This window comes from Salvelinus namaycush, chromosome 25 (genome assembly GCF_016432855.1).
Source record: "Salvelinus namaycush isolate Seneca chromosome 25, SaNama_1.0, whole genome shotgun sequence".
In the NCBI taxonomy this organism is placed as follows: domain Eukaryota; kingdom Metazoa; phylum Chordata; class Actinopteri; order Salmoniformes; family Salmonidae; genus Salvelinus; species Salvelinus namaycush.
Genome location: NC_052331.1, coordinates 29,019,629 through 29,038,601, shown reverse-complemented (window position 1 = coordinate 29,038,601; position 18,973 = coordinate 29,019,629).

The window sequence follows — 18,973 nt, the reverse complement described above, 5'->3', positions numbered from 1 at the left end:
TACAAATTAGCAAAAATTAGCAAAAACCTGTTTTCACTTTGTTATTATGGGGTATTGTATGTAGGTTGATTATATTTTTTTAAACATATAATCATTTTTAGAATAAGGCTGTAACATAACAAAATGTGGAAAAAGTCAATGGGTCTGAATACTTTCCGAATGCAATGTATATCTTGTTTGGTCTCTATTGTTGCCATTGTACTGGCTGGAAGAAAGTTCAGTGAACTCTCGTCCTCACAAGAACGTACTCAAGAGAACGTCCTCGGAGAATGCACTTGGAGCATGAGAGTGTGGAGCACGGTAGCATGCATATTGAGAGACACCCCTAGTCTTGGGGTTGCTGCCACCAAAACTTGTTCCAAATCAACCTTGGTGCCATATCAACCAAACATTCTAACATTCTAAATTCTACTAAAGTTGCTCTTTTCAATGCAATTGTATTATTTTGAATACAATCACCATGGCAATTTTTGTTACTTGAGTTCAAATCAGCACTGTTGCTTTTGTCAACCAAAAAGTCTAAATTCAAACATTTTCCCAACTTTGCTTTGGTTCATTTTGTATTTTTATGATCCAGAATTCTCATGATAATGAAAAAGAGTGAAATTAATTAATGTACTCTGTGCATAATGTTATATTAGTTTTACATTGAACCCACACTGGCAAATTAAATTAACTTTAACACAGAAGTGCACCAATCACCCAGATGTTGTGATCGCAATGCTTAATTTCAGAAGTATGCCAAACTATACCAGTAAGCAATATACACACACACACACACACACACACACACACACACACACACACACACACACACACACACACACACACACACACACACACACACACACTATAAGGCCGCTTCTAAAGACACAGGTCACCTGACCCTCTCCCAGACCACATCCTGTTAAATTGTTGCTCCACAGAACACTTCAGGGTGCCATGGAAACAGTGGTAGGCAGCATTTAATGAACAATGGACCGGTCGGGGGCCTCAGTGACGGAGGGTAAGGTGAGGAGAAGGGAGCTCTACAAGGAGAGTACCACTGTAACTACCAGGCCTGAGTTTGTTTGTCGCCCCGGGCGAGTGTATCCTACAACAGCCCCCCCGCTGCTTGTGCGGCCATATAAATGATTGAGGAAGCTGTCTCAGATTTCATAGTACTTCACCTCAAGACTCAGAGTCAAGACTTTTTCATGATAGGGTGTGGAGGTAGGGCAAAGACCACTTTCAAATATGTATCATTTAGGAGGTGTTTGAGGGTGAGCTACTATTGTTACCCTGTACACTCCATGTCCACTCTGTTACCACTAAAGGTGGTCACATCACTGATATGCCATGGAGATATATGAGGTGAACTGAGAGTAACATGCGTTAGAGTCCTGCATCGGGTCGAACACCCACGTTTCCCCACAGGTGACCCGCAAAAAAAATCAGCTGTCGAGTGGAATTAAAACGTTCTTTCAACCCATGGGTCGGCTTGCGTTTCAGAACAATTATATTGCGGATTAGAAACGTTTTAAATCAAGATCACCTTTTTTTTTTTTACAAACCCAGTTGCTTGTGTTGCATTTTGTTGCGAATTCCATTCTGTGAGGGGTGAGGCAGACATAGGGAGTGTGGGGCAGGGAACTGTCCATTATTTGTATGGTGCTGAAACAGTCTAATTTGTCTTACGTGCAGAGCTTATGTTCCCTCCCTACATGAGAATACATTGCCAAGTTTACTTTCCCTGGCTAGTCTAACTCACGCAAAAATGGCTAAAATAACTGGATAAATACAAATAAAAGTTATGATGGGGTAATACAGCATTGTGGAAAAAGGTGCTCCACGAGTGAAATCCCCAGTTTGGACAGATGTTGGAGTCCTTGTGGACAAGGACAACAACCGGGTAGATGGCTACACAGCCTGCAAAAAGTGCATGCAGCTATTTGTTTATGATAATTCTGAAGAAGAAGTGGGGATACTCAAATTGTGTGTGTAGTTACCCTTTAATTCACGAGCACTGTTTTTTGGTTAGTGATCTTTCTGTAGCACGAGATGGAGTTTGAAAAACACATGGCCACTGGATTGATGCAAATAATCATGATATCCTTCTGCCAGGTAGGCACTTTGTAGCTAGTTAAGCCTATCATTAGCATTATTCTATTTTTCTTGTTCCCTAACTGTTTGAAACCTGGATTTTTTTACTTCATATTATGAGGCATGCAGTGGTGAAGTGGAGGGTACACTTTTAGAAAAAAGGGTTTCTAAAGGGTTCTTCGGCTGTCCCCTTAGGAGAACCCTTTTTGGTTGTAGGTACTGTAGAACCATTTTTGGCTCCAGGTAGAGCCCTTTTGGGTTCCATGTAGAACCAAATATCGTTGGAAAGGTTCTACATGGAACCCAAAAGGGTTCTAACTGGAAACCAAAAAGGGTTCTTCAAAAGGTTATCCTATGGTGAAAGCCGAAGAACCCTTTAAGGTTCTAGATAGCACCTTTTTTTCTAAGAGTGTACACCCCTTGACTTTTTCACATTTTGTTGTGTTACAGCCTGAATTTAAAATTAATTAAATGTAGGTTTTGTGTCACTGATTTACACACAATACACCATCATGTCAAAGTAGAATTGTGTTTTTAGAAAGGTTTACAAATTAAATAAAAATGAAAAGCTGAATCCCCAGTCAATAAGTATTCAACACTTTTGTTATGGCAAGTCTAAATAAGCTCAGGAGTAAAAATGTGCTTAACAAGTCACATAATAAGTTGCATGGACTCACTATGTGTACAATAATGGTGTTTAACATGATTTTAAATTATTATCCCATCTCTGTACCCCACTCATACAATTATCTGTAAGGTCCCTCAGTCGAGCACTGCATTTCAAGCACCGATTCAACCACAAAGACCAGGGAGGTTTTCTAATGGTTAGCAAAGAAGAGCACCTATTGGTAGAGCACCTATTGGTAGAATATCCCTTTGAGCATGGTGCAGTTATTAATTACACTTCGGATGGTGTATCAGTACACTCAGTCACTACAAAGATACAGGCGTCCTTCCTAACTCAGTTTCTGGAGAGAAAGGAAACCGCTCTGCGATTTCACCATGGTGCCAATGGTGATTTTAAAACAGTTACAGATAGGAGATAACTGAGGATGGATCAACAACATTGTAGTTACTCCACAATACTAACCTAATTGACAGAGTGAAAAGAAGGAAGCCTGTACAGAATGAAAAATATTCCATAACATGCATCCTATTTGCTATAAGGCACTAAAGTAATACTGCAAAACATTTGGCAAAAATATTAATTTTTTGTCCTGAATACAAAGCGTTAAAATTAAGGGCAAATCCAACACAACACATCACTGCGTACCACTCTTCATATTTTCAAGCATAGTGGTGGCTGCATAATGTCATGGGTTTGCTTATCATCGGCAAGGACTAGGGCATTTTTTAGGATGAAAAGAAACGGAATAGAGCTAAGCACAGGCAAAATCCTATGAGGAAAAGTTGGTTCAGTTTGCTTTCCAACAGACACTGGTAGACGAATTCAGCTTTCAACAGGAAATGACCAAAAACACAAGGCCAAATATACGCTGGAGTTGCTTACGAAGACGACATTGAATGTTCCTGAGTGACCTAGTTACAGTTTTTAATTAAATCGGCTTGAAAATCTATGGCAAGACTTGAAAATGGCTGTCTAACAATAATCACAACCAATTTGACAGAGCTTGAAGAATGTTTTAAAGAATTATGGGCAAATGTTGAACAATCCAGGTGTGCAAAACTCTTAGAGACTCCCAGCTGTAATTGCTGCCAAAGGTGATTCTAACATGTATTGACTCAGGGGGTTGAATACTGAATAATTATTTTTCCTATAATTAAAAACAAAATGTTGGAATTGTTCTTTCCTTTTGACATTATAGAGTATTTTGTGTAGATCGTTGGCAAAAAAAAAAAAAATTCAAGGGATATGAACACTTTCTGAAGGCACTGCATTATCAAAAGGGGACCATGGCGCTCTCCCCAAAGCTTGTCTGGTGTGTAAGACCTGTGAATTCAGACAAACAAAAGGTGTGATGGGTCCTCACTCAAAAATATGTTATTTAAAGCTTACCTTGTTTATTTTATTTGTTTTACTATTTTCAATATCAGAAAGAGCAGATTCTGGGTTTCCAAAACACCTACCTGTACCAAATAACTCTCAAAATTGAAGCGATGAGCTTTATTTAAAAATATATATTTTACCAAGAACAAGTGCTGCTCCATTTGCTCCACACATGAGCCTGCAGCATCATATAGCATCATATAGCATCATATAGCCCAGGCTGCTAAGCAGGTCATTCCTACAGTGCCTTTTCTGTCCACAGGAAATATCGCTTATTTTTTGTTTAAAATGTGGATTCCAAAAGACTTTAAATATAAGGCCAGGTGTACTTTATCTTAAAAACACAAACATATGGATCTTTGAAGGGAATTTTGTACAGTTTGAACACTTGTTTTTCAGTGGAAAAACCACACAGCAGGAATAAAGGCTGGGGCGGCTACAGAAAACTGACTCGTGCAGGACTACTGAGAAGTCTACAAAGTTAAGCATTTCCTCATTTAGGACTTTATTGATTTGCAAGCACTTCTTAAAGCTAAATTATAAATAACTATTAAACATCCCTATCACCTCATATAGCTTACTGTAGTCATTAGTTATGAGTAGAAAATCACCAATACTGTGTTACCCATGTTAGAGTCCTGCACGGATCAGATTATTGGAGCCGCACCCGCCCAGTGCTGGCCACATCCATTCAGATTTTTCTTCGCAACCCAATCCATCTGCATCGAATTGTTCCGAGAGCCGATCCGTTACCTGCCAAATAACATCAATTTATTTCATTGTTTTTATGACTCCAGAGTACAGGCTATTAATCCCCTTTACCTGCATGAATTAATTTGTATGCATGTCTATTCAACATTTGGATAAAAGGAAACCAACCCATGAATTAAGAACGATATATCTTTATTTTCACTATGCGATGCGTCACATTGACAACTGAAATTGCTTTGAGCCTTCTTGCCTAATGAAAGCCTATAAAGCGTCATAACAGAACAAGACCTTTACATTCAATATTGTTTAGATCATCAAATATTTTAAATAAACATAAATAAACAATTCTCAAAATAGAATATCTGCTGCAAAGTTTAAACTTTATATGGCCTGCGTATGGTCTAAATGAACAAAAGCCTCAATTTACACTAGAAAACCCTTGCTTTTTAAAATGTATTTAAATTGTATTATGTTACAAATCTATCCTTAGTAGCCTGGGCTATATGCTTCCGCATGCTCACGTGTGGAGTGCGTGGAACAGTGGTTATTCTTGGAAAAAGTGATATTTTGAAATAGAGCTTATCTCTTCAATTTTGTTATTTGGCAAAGGTAAGTGTTTTGGAAATACCTACTTTTGCGGGAAGACTGGTGTACGCATGCTTTGAGGTATATTTTGTACATACGCAACGTTTATAAATGAGTCCCCTGGACTAATAATTACTGTCTATCTGTCTGAACTCATTGCCTGACATGATCTTTTTTTTCACTGAGACACAGTGAGCATGGAGACCAGGCAGGCGAAGCTTGGCAGAGGAGGGAAAGGAGAATGAACATGAATTATGCAAAAGGAAGGCTTATGGCTCATAAGCAACCCATCATTGGCTGTTATCCCATTTTGATGATGTATGGCATAGAAATGACTATTGAGCCCATGGTGAGATGGAGCACACCAACCGACTGTACTAGAAAAAGAAAGGAGAGTTAGTCTATTGTAATGTTATACATGGATATGTAGGCTATGCGTTCCAATACACACACACACAAACACACACACACACATACAGAAACTGTGGACCAATTTCTTCTCTAGAATGATAATAGTTGTCCTCAACAATCAATGCAGATGGAAAGTATACAACGACATGGCTTCAGAAATCCAATTTGTGTGGCAGACGTAATTTGACCATGTTTGCCGAATACCCGAGTAAATCACTTGTCCTGTGTCTTACAGAGAATATTTATAATTAAGCGATGTTGTTGGTTGATGATAATTAAAATTTTGCTATGCATCGACGCTCCTGTCAAACATCAGCTTTCCCCGTCAAGCCTCACACACACACGCTCCCTGCTCTCCCACAGTCGCACTCAGAGCTATCTTTTCACTCAGTGAACCACAGCTCCCCTTTCCAAACACAAAACACACACACACACACACACACACACACACACACACACACACACACACACACACACACACACACACACACACACACACACACACACACACACACACACACACACACACACACACACACACACACACACACTGCCACAGAACAGAAGCTGGTGTGTTCGTGTATAGCTATTGCATTTGTTATGGTTGATCTATCTTGAGCTACTCTCACATGTTCTGCATTGACTCAGCAGGTCACTGTACCTCCTCATCTCATCTCTCAGTCCTTATGAGTGTATCATGAATGACGTACAACCCTAATGTTGAACAACTGAAGAGTCCACTGATGAAAAACCTAATGAGCCAGCGGCACAACTGAATGTGATTGCTGAGATTATCATCAAAGTACTTTATGCAATGAGTTGACATTCCCACCCTTCATAAAAAGCGGAACAATTATCTCTCTGTAAATATTCTGTTTGGGCAATTTTGTGAGATGGGAGGCATCGCTGACTGCACTAGCCTGGTCCCAGAGCTGCATGTTTTAGCTAACTCCTCTGACTATGGTTGTCTTACCATCCAATATGTCCTCAATGTAGTCTAAATTCTCATCTGCAAGGATTTTCCTGTACAGGATTCAAAAGGTAAACTGTGGAACTGACAGAGTTTTAACTACTTTGCAGATATGAAACAAACATACAATCATAATATCAGTAAAAAATATAAAATTCCCAGTTTATGCTACAAAACCGACTTCCTAAGAGGTTTTAAAAATAGGTTATATTTGCCTCAACATTCCATGACGTACAGTAAGACATTGTTGACAGAATAGATGGATGCAGTTCAATGCATGATTAATATAATTCACCAATACATTTCTTGGTACTCCAAAAAATATTGCTATCAGGTTGTAAATCACAGCTGGCCTGGTACATTGTTAACTTCCTCTAGCCATTCAGGATGCAATGTTTCAGTTTCAATGGTTCAATATTTTGGACAAAACGGATGAATGTAACAAAGTCTGGGAATGTCAATACAATCAAACTAGCAAGGGCAATGATCACAAGTCAGTCATAACGTGGCTAATAGGCTAGCATATCTATTCATGTAGAAAGCTAAAAACACAGAGCCTAACGTTAGCTAGACAGCTAGCTAGCTGCTAGGAGGATGTCATGTCATTGGAGGAGTGGGTGAGTGACTGACTTTTTCCCTTCATAATTTTTCAGTGACTATACTGTACAAAGCTAGAGATGCAGGTGTCATGTGGTTAGCTAGCAAGAACTTGAACGTTCACAAATTCACTCTGGCTATCTACTCCGACTTCAGAGCACTCTCGTCTGAGTGCGCCAGAGCACAGAATTAACTGATGAATTTACGACTGTGCAACACCCACTGAATATGACCGACCGGTGTCAGTATACGTAGCCAAAAAAAGTAATACTTAGTCATCTGTCTGGACGAGACAGATGTTTTTATTAGGATTTACTGCAGACAATTGTCAACATTTTCACAAATGCATTAGTATATGTAATTCCCAAACATTCTAACAATTTATGAAAACGTGAAAATGACCATATCTAAGTGCCCGCTTGTCAGAAAATGTTTTAAAAAATGTCATATTCTTCCTGGGGGAGTATATGAACATATTTTAATCAGATTTCATGTTGCTAAAATGTTGTCAGTTCCACTTTAAACTGCAGTACATGGTAGATAGAAGTACAATACAGAATTTAGAGCACTGTGCGCTGCGACTTGGTCTTGCCTTCTCCCCCACTAAACCAGAGGCAAATTACAACATCCCTCACACACATTTGTCTGCGTGCCATACGGGTGACCTCTCGCAGAGGTCAAGACAGGTCAGCTCAAACCTAGAATTATTAACTGATACAAGTCTCACTATCTGTGTGATCAGCATGCGAATAGCAGTCCCTACTGTGTTTAGCTATTCATAAACCACAATATTAGTAATAGAAAACCACCTCCTAACTACTCACCTATGACCTTACTGGTAGAATTGCTGCTCATGGGAAGAAGTTGGTTCTGTATCTTTATTGCACTTTTCCTTAAAACAACCAACTCTAGGGGATTTTGTTATTCAGCTAATACATCTATTACAGTATATACAATGTGTTTCACTGGTTCATATCTGGCTCGAAGGACCATCGCTTTTTCATCATGAAACTTTGAAATTCTCACAGTTAAATATGTTGAATAAGTTGTGTATTTCTGAACAGGTAAATGGAGAGAAATTTAAGGAAAATGTTCAGTACAAGAGTTATTGATGCTCCAAATATAGGTGTACCTACCTAACATACTCGAAGACTAACTTTTAATGTCGAACGATCTTCTGCTCTCAGTGTGAGTTTTATTCCACGAGTCATATTATTGATCATTCATGATGACATTTGCCTTTAATTATCTTAGAGATGCAGTGGAGTCAGTATGGAGAGGTAGACCACATGTTATAATATCAAAGAGATTAAAGTCCCTTCCTTAGAAAACCTGAAAATCTATTCCTTAACTACTTTTTAAAAAATTGGCAAATATCAATTTCAATAATTTATTTGCATGTTGTCTTTTCCTCCCAACATTTTTCCTTTCCAAATTTAAAGTAAGATGTTTCACTGGTTCTGAATAAGTACAACCTTGGCATGCTTGCAGTCCTCCCTTATGTTGCTTTAAAGAAGTGCAAATAAACTCTCAATTAGATTACGTAAACTGTGAACAAGACTTAAAATGTCTTCCCTGCTGCTAGGAACAACAGTTAAAACGGTGAAACCACAAACCACTGTAAGTTGGAAATAAAGCAGAAAACACCCATTGTACCCAGCATGTTCTCTCGACAGATTCTGAACAATAGAGCATTTGTTCGTTTTTTTTTTTACAGTAAGTACACTTGGGGAGTTCGAAGGGAAGCCAAGATAATCGGGATCGATTTTATATTGCCTCTGATTGTTGCAAATCTGCTGTCTGATCCATTGTGTCTATACTGTGGTCAACATGATGGCCTGAAAAGTATGACAATCTATTTGTCTCCAAAACCCCTTTTCCTTTGTGGAAAAATCACCTGTTTTGGGGTCTCACTAATAGACGGTTCAATAAATTCCCACCAACAGGTTAACCACCAGTGCAGTATGAAGAAGCTATTTGATATTTGCTGGTGCCATATTTAAAAAGGGCAGTGTCTGAGGGAGTCCCAGTGGGGAGTAGCAGGCTGGAGGGTTTGACACTAATCCACGGTGATGTATCTGTTTAGTTAGATTCTCAGATGAGGTAGAGCGAACACACCGCACTCACTATCACTTTGCAGCACCTGCCGTTTTATAAGCTGACAAATTGCATTTATGAGGCACTCCAACAGCTCATTTAAGAAGTGTGTGTGTGTGTTTGTGTGTGTGTTTCCTATCCTTCTATTCTTGAGGAACACAATTTACTCTAACGATAGGATTCTTTTCATTTATTTCCATTCTTTCTTTTCCCAGGAAACCAGTTGAGCTGACTATGGGTGGCAGTAGCACATCAAAGACATAGAGGCGCAATGATCTAGTCAGCATCTAATCTCCAGAAACGAAGGATTTAAGATGCCGTGACCAAGGAAGCGTTTACAAACACTGAGACATTTTGCCATATTGCTGCAGTAGTAGGTATCATGTAGGAACCTTTATGCCAGAAGCTAGACTTGCACAACAGCAGTCCTATTTTACCACCTGAGGCTTGAAATTTCCCACTGCAACCTTTATCCTGTCCATATCAGAGCCTGTCTTAATTTCTCAAAAACAAACACTGTGGGTCAAAAGCAATGCATTTACATTAGAACACATGTCTACGGTAAGATATACTGTACAGTTTAGCCATGAGATTGAGCTAATTTCCGACAAAGACCACAGTACAGCCCTCCTCCTCATCCCTCCATCCCATTTCCATGACAGATGTGTACATTTGTGCGCCTCTCCAAGGCAAGGTGAAACATGGAAAAATGTTTCATTTAGCCGGCAGGTGGCTCAATTATCCTCTTCCCAGCAATTAGGCACAACACATCGTCATCTTCAAGGGCACCATGGACAAATCTGTTATCCTGCTTGTTTTCCAGCAGCGCTGAGCCTGTCAGACCCTGGTTTCTACCATGGTTGGATCCACTGTATGCATATAGTGTGATTTTGGGGGGAGGGGGACAAAATGCTAGTTCTGTTGTTTACAAGTAAGCCTGCTGTACTGATTAAAAGACCTTTCGGTCCCACTTTACAACAAAGTGTTGCAATTACTGGGGTATTTATTTGGTAGTTACATAGAGGTACAGTGCAATTACAATATAAAACTGTGCCTTCTTTTGTAACTAACACTTATCTACATAGGCATTATAACAACTTTTCTCCAATAGATGTTCAACTAATTTGCTCATTCACCACCACAGTTAAGAAAGTATCACCTTCCCTTGCACCGCGCACTTTTGTCCTGCACTGTATCCGTGGCAGAGGGCATGAAGATACGCAAGCCGTGTTTCTCAGTATGTACAGTTAATGATGTGTTGTTTTCAGATTAGGCTCGTCTAGTCAGAGAGATGCCAGGGAAACAAGGTTGTTCTGTCTTTACAGGAACAAGCAGAGGCCTTTTCACAAACCGATTAATTCAAATATGCAGCAATAGCCAGGGAGAGCAGACAGATTTAGGAAGGGTCACTGTATCACCTAATGAGCCTCAAACAAACTCCAAAATAAAAATGTTGCTTGGTCAACTTCTCAATGTGTTTTTGATGCCAATTCAAGGCAAGTAGACCTACACAATAGCACTGAGTATGAAAAGCAAAAAAACACTTGCTATGACGTTGTTGTTTCGCAGTGTACCGAAAATCTCAGGTGATTGAGTTTTATCATACTCTATGTCTGCCAAAGGGGCATGGAAATGGCCTCGTCCTGGCATGGAAGCTAGTGAAATGAGACTGACCTAATTGTATTGCCATTGATTGTTTCAAAAGTCACTGTTCATTTGACTGACAGTGACCTCATAGGTAATGATCATTTGTCCAAGGTAATGAAGAGATAGGATGCCTCGGAAATTACACCCTATTACCTATATAGTGAACTACTTGGTCAAAATAAGTGCACTACAGGCCAAGGAACAGGGAGACTGGTGAAAAGTAATTCACTATACGCTTTCATTTGAGACGCGGACTCAGGGATTTGTCTTTGCCATCTGTAATCACCTGCTGTGTTTGAATGATGACAACTGTATAATCCTCCTATCGTTGTCATGTCATGCATGGCACATCCAGATCTGATCTGGCATCAGTCTAGTAATGACCCGTCTTCCTCACTGTAAACCCAGAGGCTACAAGCAAAGCCTCAGAGAGCGGCAGGTGTGGCCGACTGCTGCTCTGAAACATCAGGCAGAAACACTTACAGTGTCCCCACAGACCTATTCAAAGGTTGGTAGAATCCTTGATATAACTTTGATATAACTCATTAGAGTAACTTTCATGTCTGCTATAATGGTTGTTTTAGAAGGAAACCAATTTAAACATCATGATCATAATTATCCATTGTCTCAATTCACATCAGAATAAAAAGATATGTGTCCTGTGGCTGTGGAGGGAATAGTGTCTTGGTAAAGAACAACAGTGTCCTGTGGCTGTGGAGGGAATAGTGCCTGGGTAAAGAACAACAGTGTCCTGTGGCTGTGGAGGGAATAGTGCCTGGGTAAAGAACAACAGTGTCCTGTGGCTGTGGAGGGAATAGTGCCTGGGTAAAGAACAACAGTGTCCTGTGGCTGTGAAGGGAATAGTGCCTGGGTAAAGAACAACAGTGTCCTGTGGCTGTGAAGGGAATAGTGCCTGGGTAAAGAACAACAGTGTCCTGTGGCTGTGGAGGGAATAGTGCCTGGGTAAAGAACAACAGTGTCCTGTGGCTGTGGAGGGAATAGTGCCTGGGTAAAGAACAACAGTGTCCTGTGGCTGTGGAGGGAATAGTGCCTTGGTAAAGAACAACAGTGTTCTCTGGTGGTTGTCATTTAAAAATCATGTACTGTTCTGGTCTAAGAGTTTACAGATGCAAAATTGCACATTCTACACCTCTCTCTCTCTTTCTCTCCTTCTCTAACACACACACACACACACACAGTCCTCTCTCTCACACACACACACATCAATAGATGTGTGTTTTTCAAGGCCTAAACTGTCAATCACCCATCCCCAGTATCATAGCTTAGGCTTCAACTTTAAAGCTGGTATTAATTCGGAGCTAAGGGGGCAGGGGATACATGCACTATTAGAATATTTAGTGACTCACTGTGTCTATGTATGGAATACTTGTGTTCTTCTTTCATTCCAGCTCTTTCATGTGAATATCAAAGACATCAAAATAGAGTCCCATAAAGAAGTTATTGAGGTTACCACTGAAAATTACACATGCATATTTGTGTGTCATCAACAATGAGACATGGGACACAGCACTGTGTGTGTTTGTCTCCACACACACCAGTGCATTCACCTCACGTGGTGGTTTGAGTATAATGGTCTCTCCTAATTGACTCTCTAATGTTTGCCTACCCATCTCAAGCATGTCAGCTGTCTTATCTTCTCCAGGATAATAAGATTGCCCTTGAATTTGTGGAGAAGTGTTGGAAAATAAATATTGGTGGGGGAGTGGTTACGACAGGGCAAAATGACGTATTATCTTGGTTTGCCAATGAAATCATGACTTGTTTGATTTCTCTGGGTGAACGGAATAAGAGCTCCGTGAAGCAGGAGAGTGGGTTAAGTTTAGCTATTTTTTTTACATCCTGCGTCACTCCGTCAAGGGAAATAAAGTATTCTTTCTAACAAAGATATCTACATATATTTCAGGATGTTGTGTATCCCTGGAAATAATCAGAATTCACGTAAACTTTAGTTTTGAAAACATAGCTTGTCCGAAAAAAGTGATCTCTCGGCACAACCCCGGGTATGGGTTAACTTTTTAAAACCATGTTTATATTTGTCTTATCTAATTTCTTTACTGAATTAAATATTACCACTACCTTTTTAAAACCATGTTTAAATTTGTCTTATCTTCATTTCCCAAACAAAATTCAACACAAACACTTAAAAAAAAAATTTTTGAATCATTTTAAGCATCTTTTAACACAGGCTTAAGACCTAACAAACACTTTGTACTTTTTTTAACAACACTTTCAACATAGGCCCTGTTGTTACCTCATATCCTAGCAACAATGCCTTGCATTACGCCTGGGAAGAAAACATTTCAATTTGCTCAACCATTGGCTCAACTTACCCCAAGACAAACATTTTGACTATATTAGTCCACGCAGCTCATATTGAAGTTTATACAGACCCCAACTGGTGTATAGAACAATCTTAAAATTATCTACTTTGGTTTAGTTAGACACAAGCATCATGAAACCTCTAACACAATAAATTAATTTGACTGGAGCTAACTTGCTTACCCCTTTTTTCATGTGGTTTTTAACTTCACAGACTCCATGAAATGATTACTTCTTCTTAAATATTTGGCCAACTGATTAACTTTGCGTATGCTGCCTTAAAAACAAGTGTGGCTCAACTTACTCCTTTGGCTCAACTTACCCCACTCTCCCCTATAAACATTGAAAATAAACAATTTCTCTCATGGTTGAAGTCACAGGAGTCACCAACTAACAACAACTATGCCTTGAATCACATTGTAAAGCTACATTCTGCCGTGTTTCCCAACTCCTCCAGTTCCCCCAACAGCCTGCATTTTTCTTGAAGGCTGGGACAAACACGCCTCATTCAACTCATTGAGGGCTTGATGATTAGTCGACAAGTTGAATGAGGTATGCTTGTCCAGGGCTACAACACAAATGTGTGCTGCTGGGGAACTGGAGGACTGGAGTTTGGAAACACTGGCCTATTGTACTGTATGACAGACATACAAAAACATATTTTCAGGCCCTTTCCCTCACTCATCCCCTTTCCACCAATCAGAATCATTATGCCCTGTCCCACATTTTTCTTTTTTTCCCTGACAATAACACGTTTATCTCTCACCTAAAAACCTTCTACTCTACTTTCATTAAAAAGGCCAGTGTCCTCTAGCTGCATTACTCAGGAGCTAACGAGTTAGGGATAATTAAGAAGCCAAGCTCAATAATGGGGAGAGGAGCAGTAATGCCAGGGTAATTGAGGCATGTGTGTGTGTGTGTGTGTGTGTGTGTGTGTGTGTGTGTGTGTGTGTGTGTGTGTGTGTGTGTGTGTGTGTGTGTGTGTGTGTGTGTGTGTGTCTGTCTGTCTGTCTGTCTGTCTGTCTGTCTGTCTGTCTGTCTGTCTGTCTGTCTGTCTGTCTGTCTGTCTGTCTGTCTGTCTGTCTGTCTGTCTGTGTGTTGTTACCATTGCTGTGAGGGGCAGCTCATGAGAAAGATAAGAGCGGCGTCGCCACAGTAAGTTCAGGGTGAAATGCCACATTCGATGACTGTCGTTCACTAAGTCATTATGTTGATAAAGATTGCAGAATGTTGTGTGCGGTTTAGTGTATGTGCAACAAAATTTATATTTGAAAATGTAGAGGAATTGAATGAATGCAGACACAGACAGTCCAAGTATATGAATGAATACGTATTTATTTGTAAAGTAAAGGTGAAGGGTGAGAGTGGGTGTCTGAGGGTGATAGAGAAGGAGGGCTGTTAAGGGGATATGAGACATTCATGTTATTGTGGAAGGTATTCATATGTACACACTATTTCAAGTCAAAAAGAGGTGTAAAAGAAATGGTGACCTTACGCCGTGTTGATCCAACCCCTCTTCAATCGTGACACGATTCGTATACAGAGAAAGAGACCTTCCTATCCTGTGCCAGGGGAAACAAGAGACAGTATTAACAAAAACAGCATTAGTGTATGTTGTTACTACTCTTCAAGGTTATTGAGCCCAAGACAACTATAGGTCAGAGGTTATACCTTGTTCCCAGCAACAGTCCAGCCACCCAGTCTAGCCCAGCCACGCTGATAAAGGTTATGACATTTAGGACGGTCTATGGGACAAAGAAGGAAACATGAGGCCATGTTGAACTGTTCTTCTGATACACAGCAGTTTATGAGTAAAGTGTTCTATATGTATGCATGAAGCTACGATCGAAGTACTCACATTGAAGGTCTCTCTCACGAAGGCCTCTCACCAAAGGCCCACAGTACAAGAGACTGCCCACCTGAGGAATATCTCCTGGAACAGAGGCAGGGCATACCACATGATTGATGGATAAGTCTCTACTAACATGGATATATCTCGACTAAAAGGTGCCATAGTCCTCTCCTGGTGTCTTACCTCAGGGCAGAAGACTTACCTCAGAGATGTTCATACAACACATTTATGAAACCACCACTGAGCTTAAAAATCCAACATTATACTGATTTGAGGTTGAACAGACAAAAATAGTTTTGTCATAATTTATATTTCCTGACTGACTTGCTGTCTCTGCTCTAAGCCCTGTTTACTCCAATGAAATGCCAGTAGGTGAGTGACATTTAAGCAGTGTTATTTGGGACTGTGTGTCAGGGAAAAGGGCAGGCCAGGTGGATTGATTGTCCAGGGCAGGAGGTGGTAAAGGTGTTGGAGTGAGTGGGTTTCATTAAAGTCTGGTAAATCACTGAGAAAAACAAAGACATTGTATCCCTATGTCAATCACAAGGACTTTCTCCTATACCAGGGGTACTCAACTACTATTTGAGAAGGTCCGTTCACGCAAATTTCCTAGGAGGTCCGGATGGATATTGTCATTTATCGGCGAAGAAACAAACTACCACCCTGCAACCCTAAACTGTTTAAACTGTTCACAACCCTCTTGTTGGCGGTGAGAAAATGTTTCAGATTTAAAGCATATTTCCTGCAATTCTACACAATTTGCAATGGGGTGGACAGAAAATGTTGCTGTTTCAAATGGAATTTCTTGCAAGTCTACACATTTTGCCATGTCTTATTTGAGTTCATAAACCTGAGTAACTCAATAAACTCAATGGGGGCCCCCTGGGGGTCGAGGCCCCTGCCCACGTAATGTGGCCATGATAACTACAAGATTTAGATATATGGTTTGCCTAACTTACCTACCTAGCTAACATGGGCTAGATGATCAACTGGACATGTCTGACAGGTTATAAATAGCTCTCCAAGGTCTGTCAGTGAATGACATAACAAGAGGAAAACTGCCCATGCACTAGCAAAATAATAAATAATAATAAATCAAATTTTAAAAGTCTGGACCCGCGGTCTGTATTGACCCTGTCCTGGGTCCGGATCGCTGTCTGCCAGTTGCGTATGGCTGCCCTTCACCATTCAATACCTGTATAACGTTCATACCGACAACATACAATTCTGTACCTATACCATTCATAAGGAGACTTGTATACCATTCTACCTGTATACCATTCATACGGACTGTACCGTTATTGACCTATCTACCATTCATACGGACACTCTCCGGTTCAATTCTATACCTGTATAGTATACCATTCATAAAGACTATTATACCTTTCTGTACTTATATATTGTTTAATAACATGTCTCATGTAACATTCTGTACCTGTACCATTGACAGTGACCCTATGAATCTCTCAAAGTCTTTCCTATCAACAACTGTAGGAATTCAGTGCAGATACCCATGACAGCTAGTTAATAGGTAGGACAGACAACAGTTACGACTACTTCTCTGCTTGTGATTTCTAATTATAACAACTTGATGGCTTGGCAGGACAGGAATATGCAAATATGATTGAATGTGCCTCAGAAAGGTAAAAGACATCCATCTTCCAATACGCAGCTTTTTTAAGATGAGATCAATAAAACTATAAAACACTGCCTAACATTTAAATGGCCTCATTTGCAGGCCTTCTGTAAGGGAGAAAACAATTGATATTGACATACAGGGAACTCTGAGTAATGGTTATGTTGAGGGTTCTATTTTATTTATGGACTGATGGAGGCAGGAATATATGATGAGTGGTTCTGTATGCTTCCCACAGTTTCAGATAAACTTTGCAACAACTTTTCAGTTCAGTATTTTTTAGTGGCGCTAAATAAAACCCATGTATTTAAATGGCAGTTACGTAGACATGAACAGGGTTATGGGACATGTTACATAGTCCTAAGCAGCTTCGAGTCGACACTAGGATGTTGTATACAGACAGCATCCTAGTTGAGCATTGTTTCTGTACCTGCCATCCGAAATTAATTACAGCCTTATGTGTATGGACATATGTTGAAGAAGCGAGTGTTTTCCAGTTGAAAAATGACAATACTAGGCTAATCGTTAGAATGGAAGACCCTGGATAAAATCTGTTTTTAAATGTTTTTGATAGCGTTCCTAGAGATTATAGATATGCCTTTGTCGACGGGAATCTTCGTTTTTTGTTAAACTGTACACTTTATTAACCTTGTACAAACATCCGGAAGTTTTGCGAGATTACATTCGGTTTCGCGACACGGATACAGCTAACCATTTACAGTGAATTCGGAAAGTATTCAGACCCCTTGACTTTTTCCACATTTTGTTACATTACAGACTAATTCTAAAATTGATTAAAATTGCCCCCCAAACCCCTAATCAATCTACACACAATACCCCATAATGACAAAGCAAAAACAAGTTTAGGCATTGAATTTTTTTTAAATAAAAAATAAAAAACTGAAATAGTACATTTACATAAGTATTCTTACTCTTTACTCTGTACTTTGTTGAAGCACCTTTGGCAGCGATTACAGCCTTGAGTCTTACTGGGTATGACGCTACAAGCTTGGCACACCTATATTTGGGGAGTTTCTCCCATTCTTCTCTGCAGATCCTCTCAAGCTCTGCCAGGATGGAGAGCGTCGCTGCACAGCTATTTTCAGGTCTCTCCAGAGATGTTTGATCGGGTTCAAGTCCAGGCTCTGGCTGGGCTATTCATGGAAATTTAGAGACTTGTCCCGAAGCCACTCCTACATTGTCTTGGCTGTGTGCTTAGGGTCGTTATCCTGTTGGAAGATGAACCTTAGCCCCAGTCTGAGGTCTTGGGCGCTCTGGAGAAGGTTTTCATTAAGGAACTCTCTGTACTTTGCGCCGTTCATCTTTCCCTCGATCCTGACTAGTCTCACAGTCCCTGCCGCTGAAAAACATCCCCACAGCATGATGCAGCCACCACCATGCTTCACAGTAGGGATGATGCCAGGTTTCTTCCAGCCGTGACTTTTATTTTTTTAAATTTCACCTTTATTTAACTAGGCAAGTCAGTGACGCTGGTCTGAGAATCCTTTAGATGCCGTTTGGCAAACTTCAAGCGTGCTATCATGTGCCTTTTACTAAGGAGTGGCTTCAGTCTGGCCACTCTACCATAAAGACCTGATTAGTGGAGTGATGGTTGTCCTTCTGGAAGGTTCTCCCATCTCCACAGAGGAACTCTGGAGCTCTGTCAGAGTGACCATCGGGTTCTTGGCCACCTCCCTGACCAAGGCCCTTCTTCCCCTATTGCTCAGTTCGGCCGGGCGGCCAGCTCTAGAAAGAGTTGTGGTGGTTCCAAACTTCTTCCATTTAAGAATGATGGAGGCCAGTGTTCTTGGGGACCTTCAATGCTGCAAACATTTTTGGCACCTTTCCCCAGATCTGTGCCTCGACACAATCCTGTCTCTGAGCTCTTCGGACAATTCCTTCAACCTCATGGCTTGGTTTGTGCTCTGACATGCACTGTCAACTGTGGGACCTTATATAGACAGGTGTGTGCCTTACCAAATCATGACCAATCAATTAAATTTACCTCAGCTGGACTCCAATCAAGTTGTAGAAAGA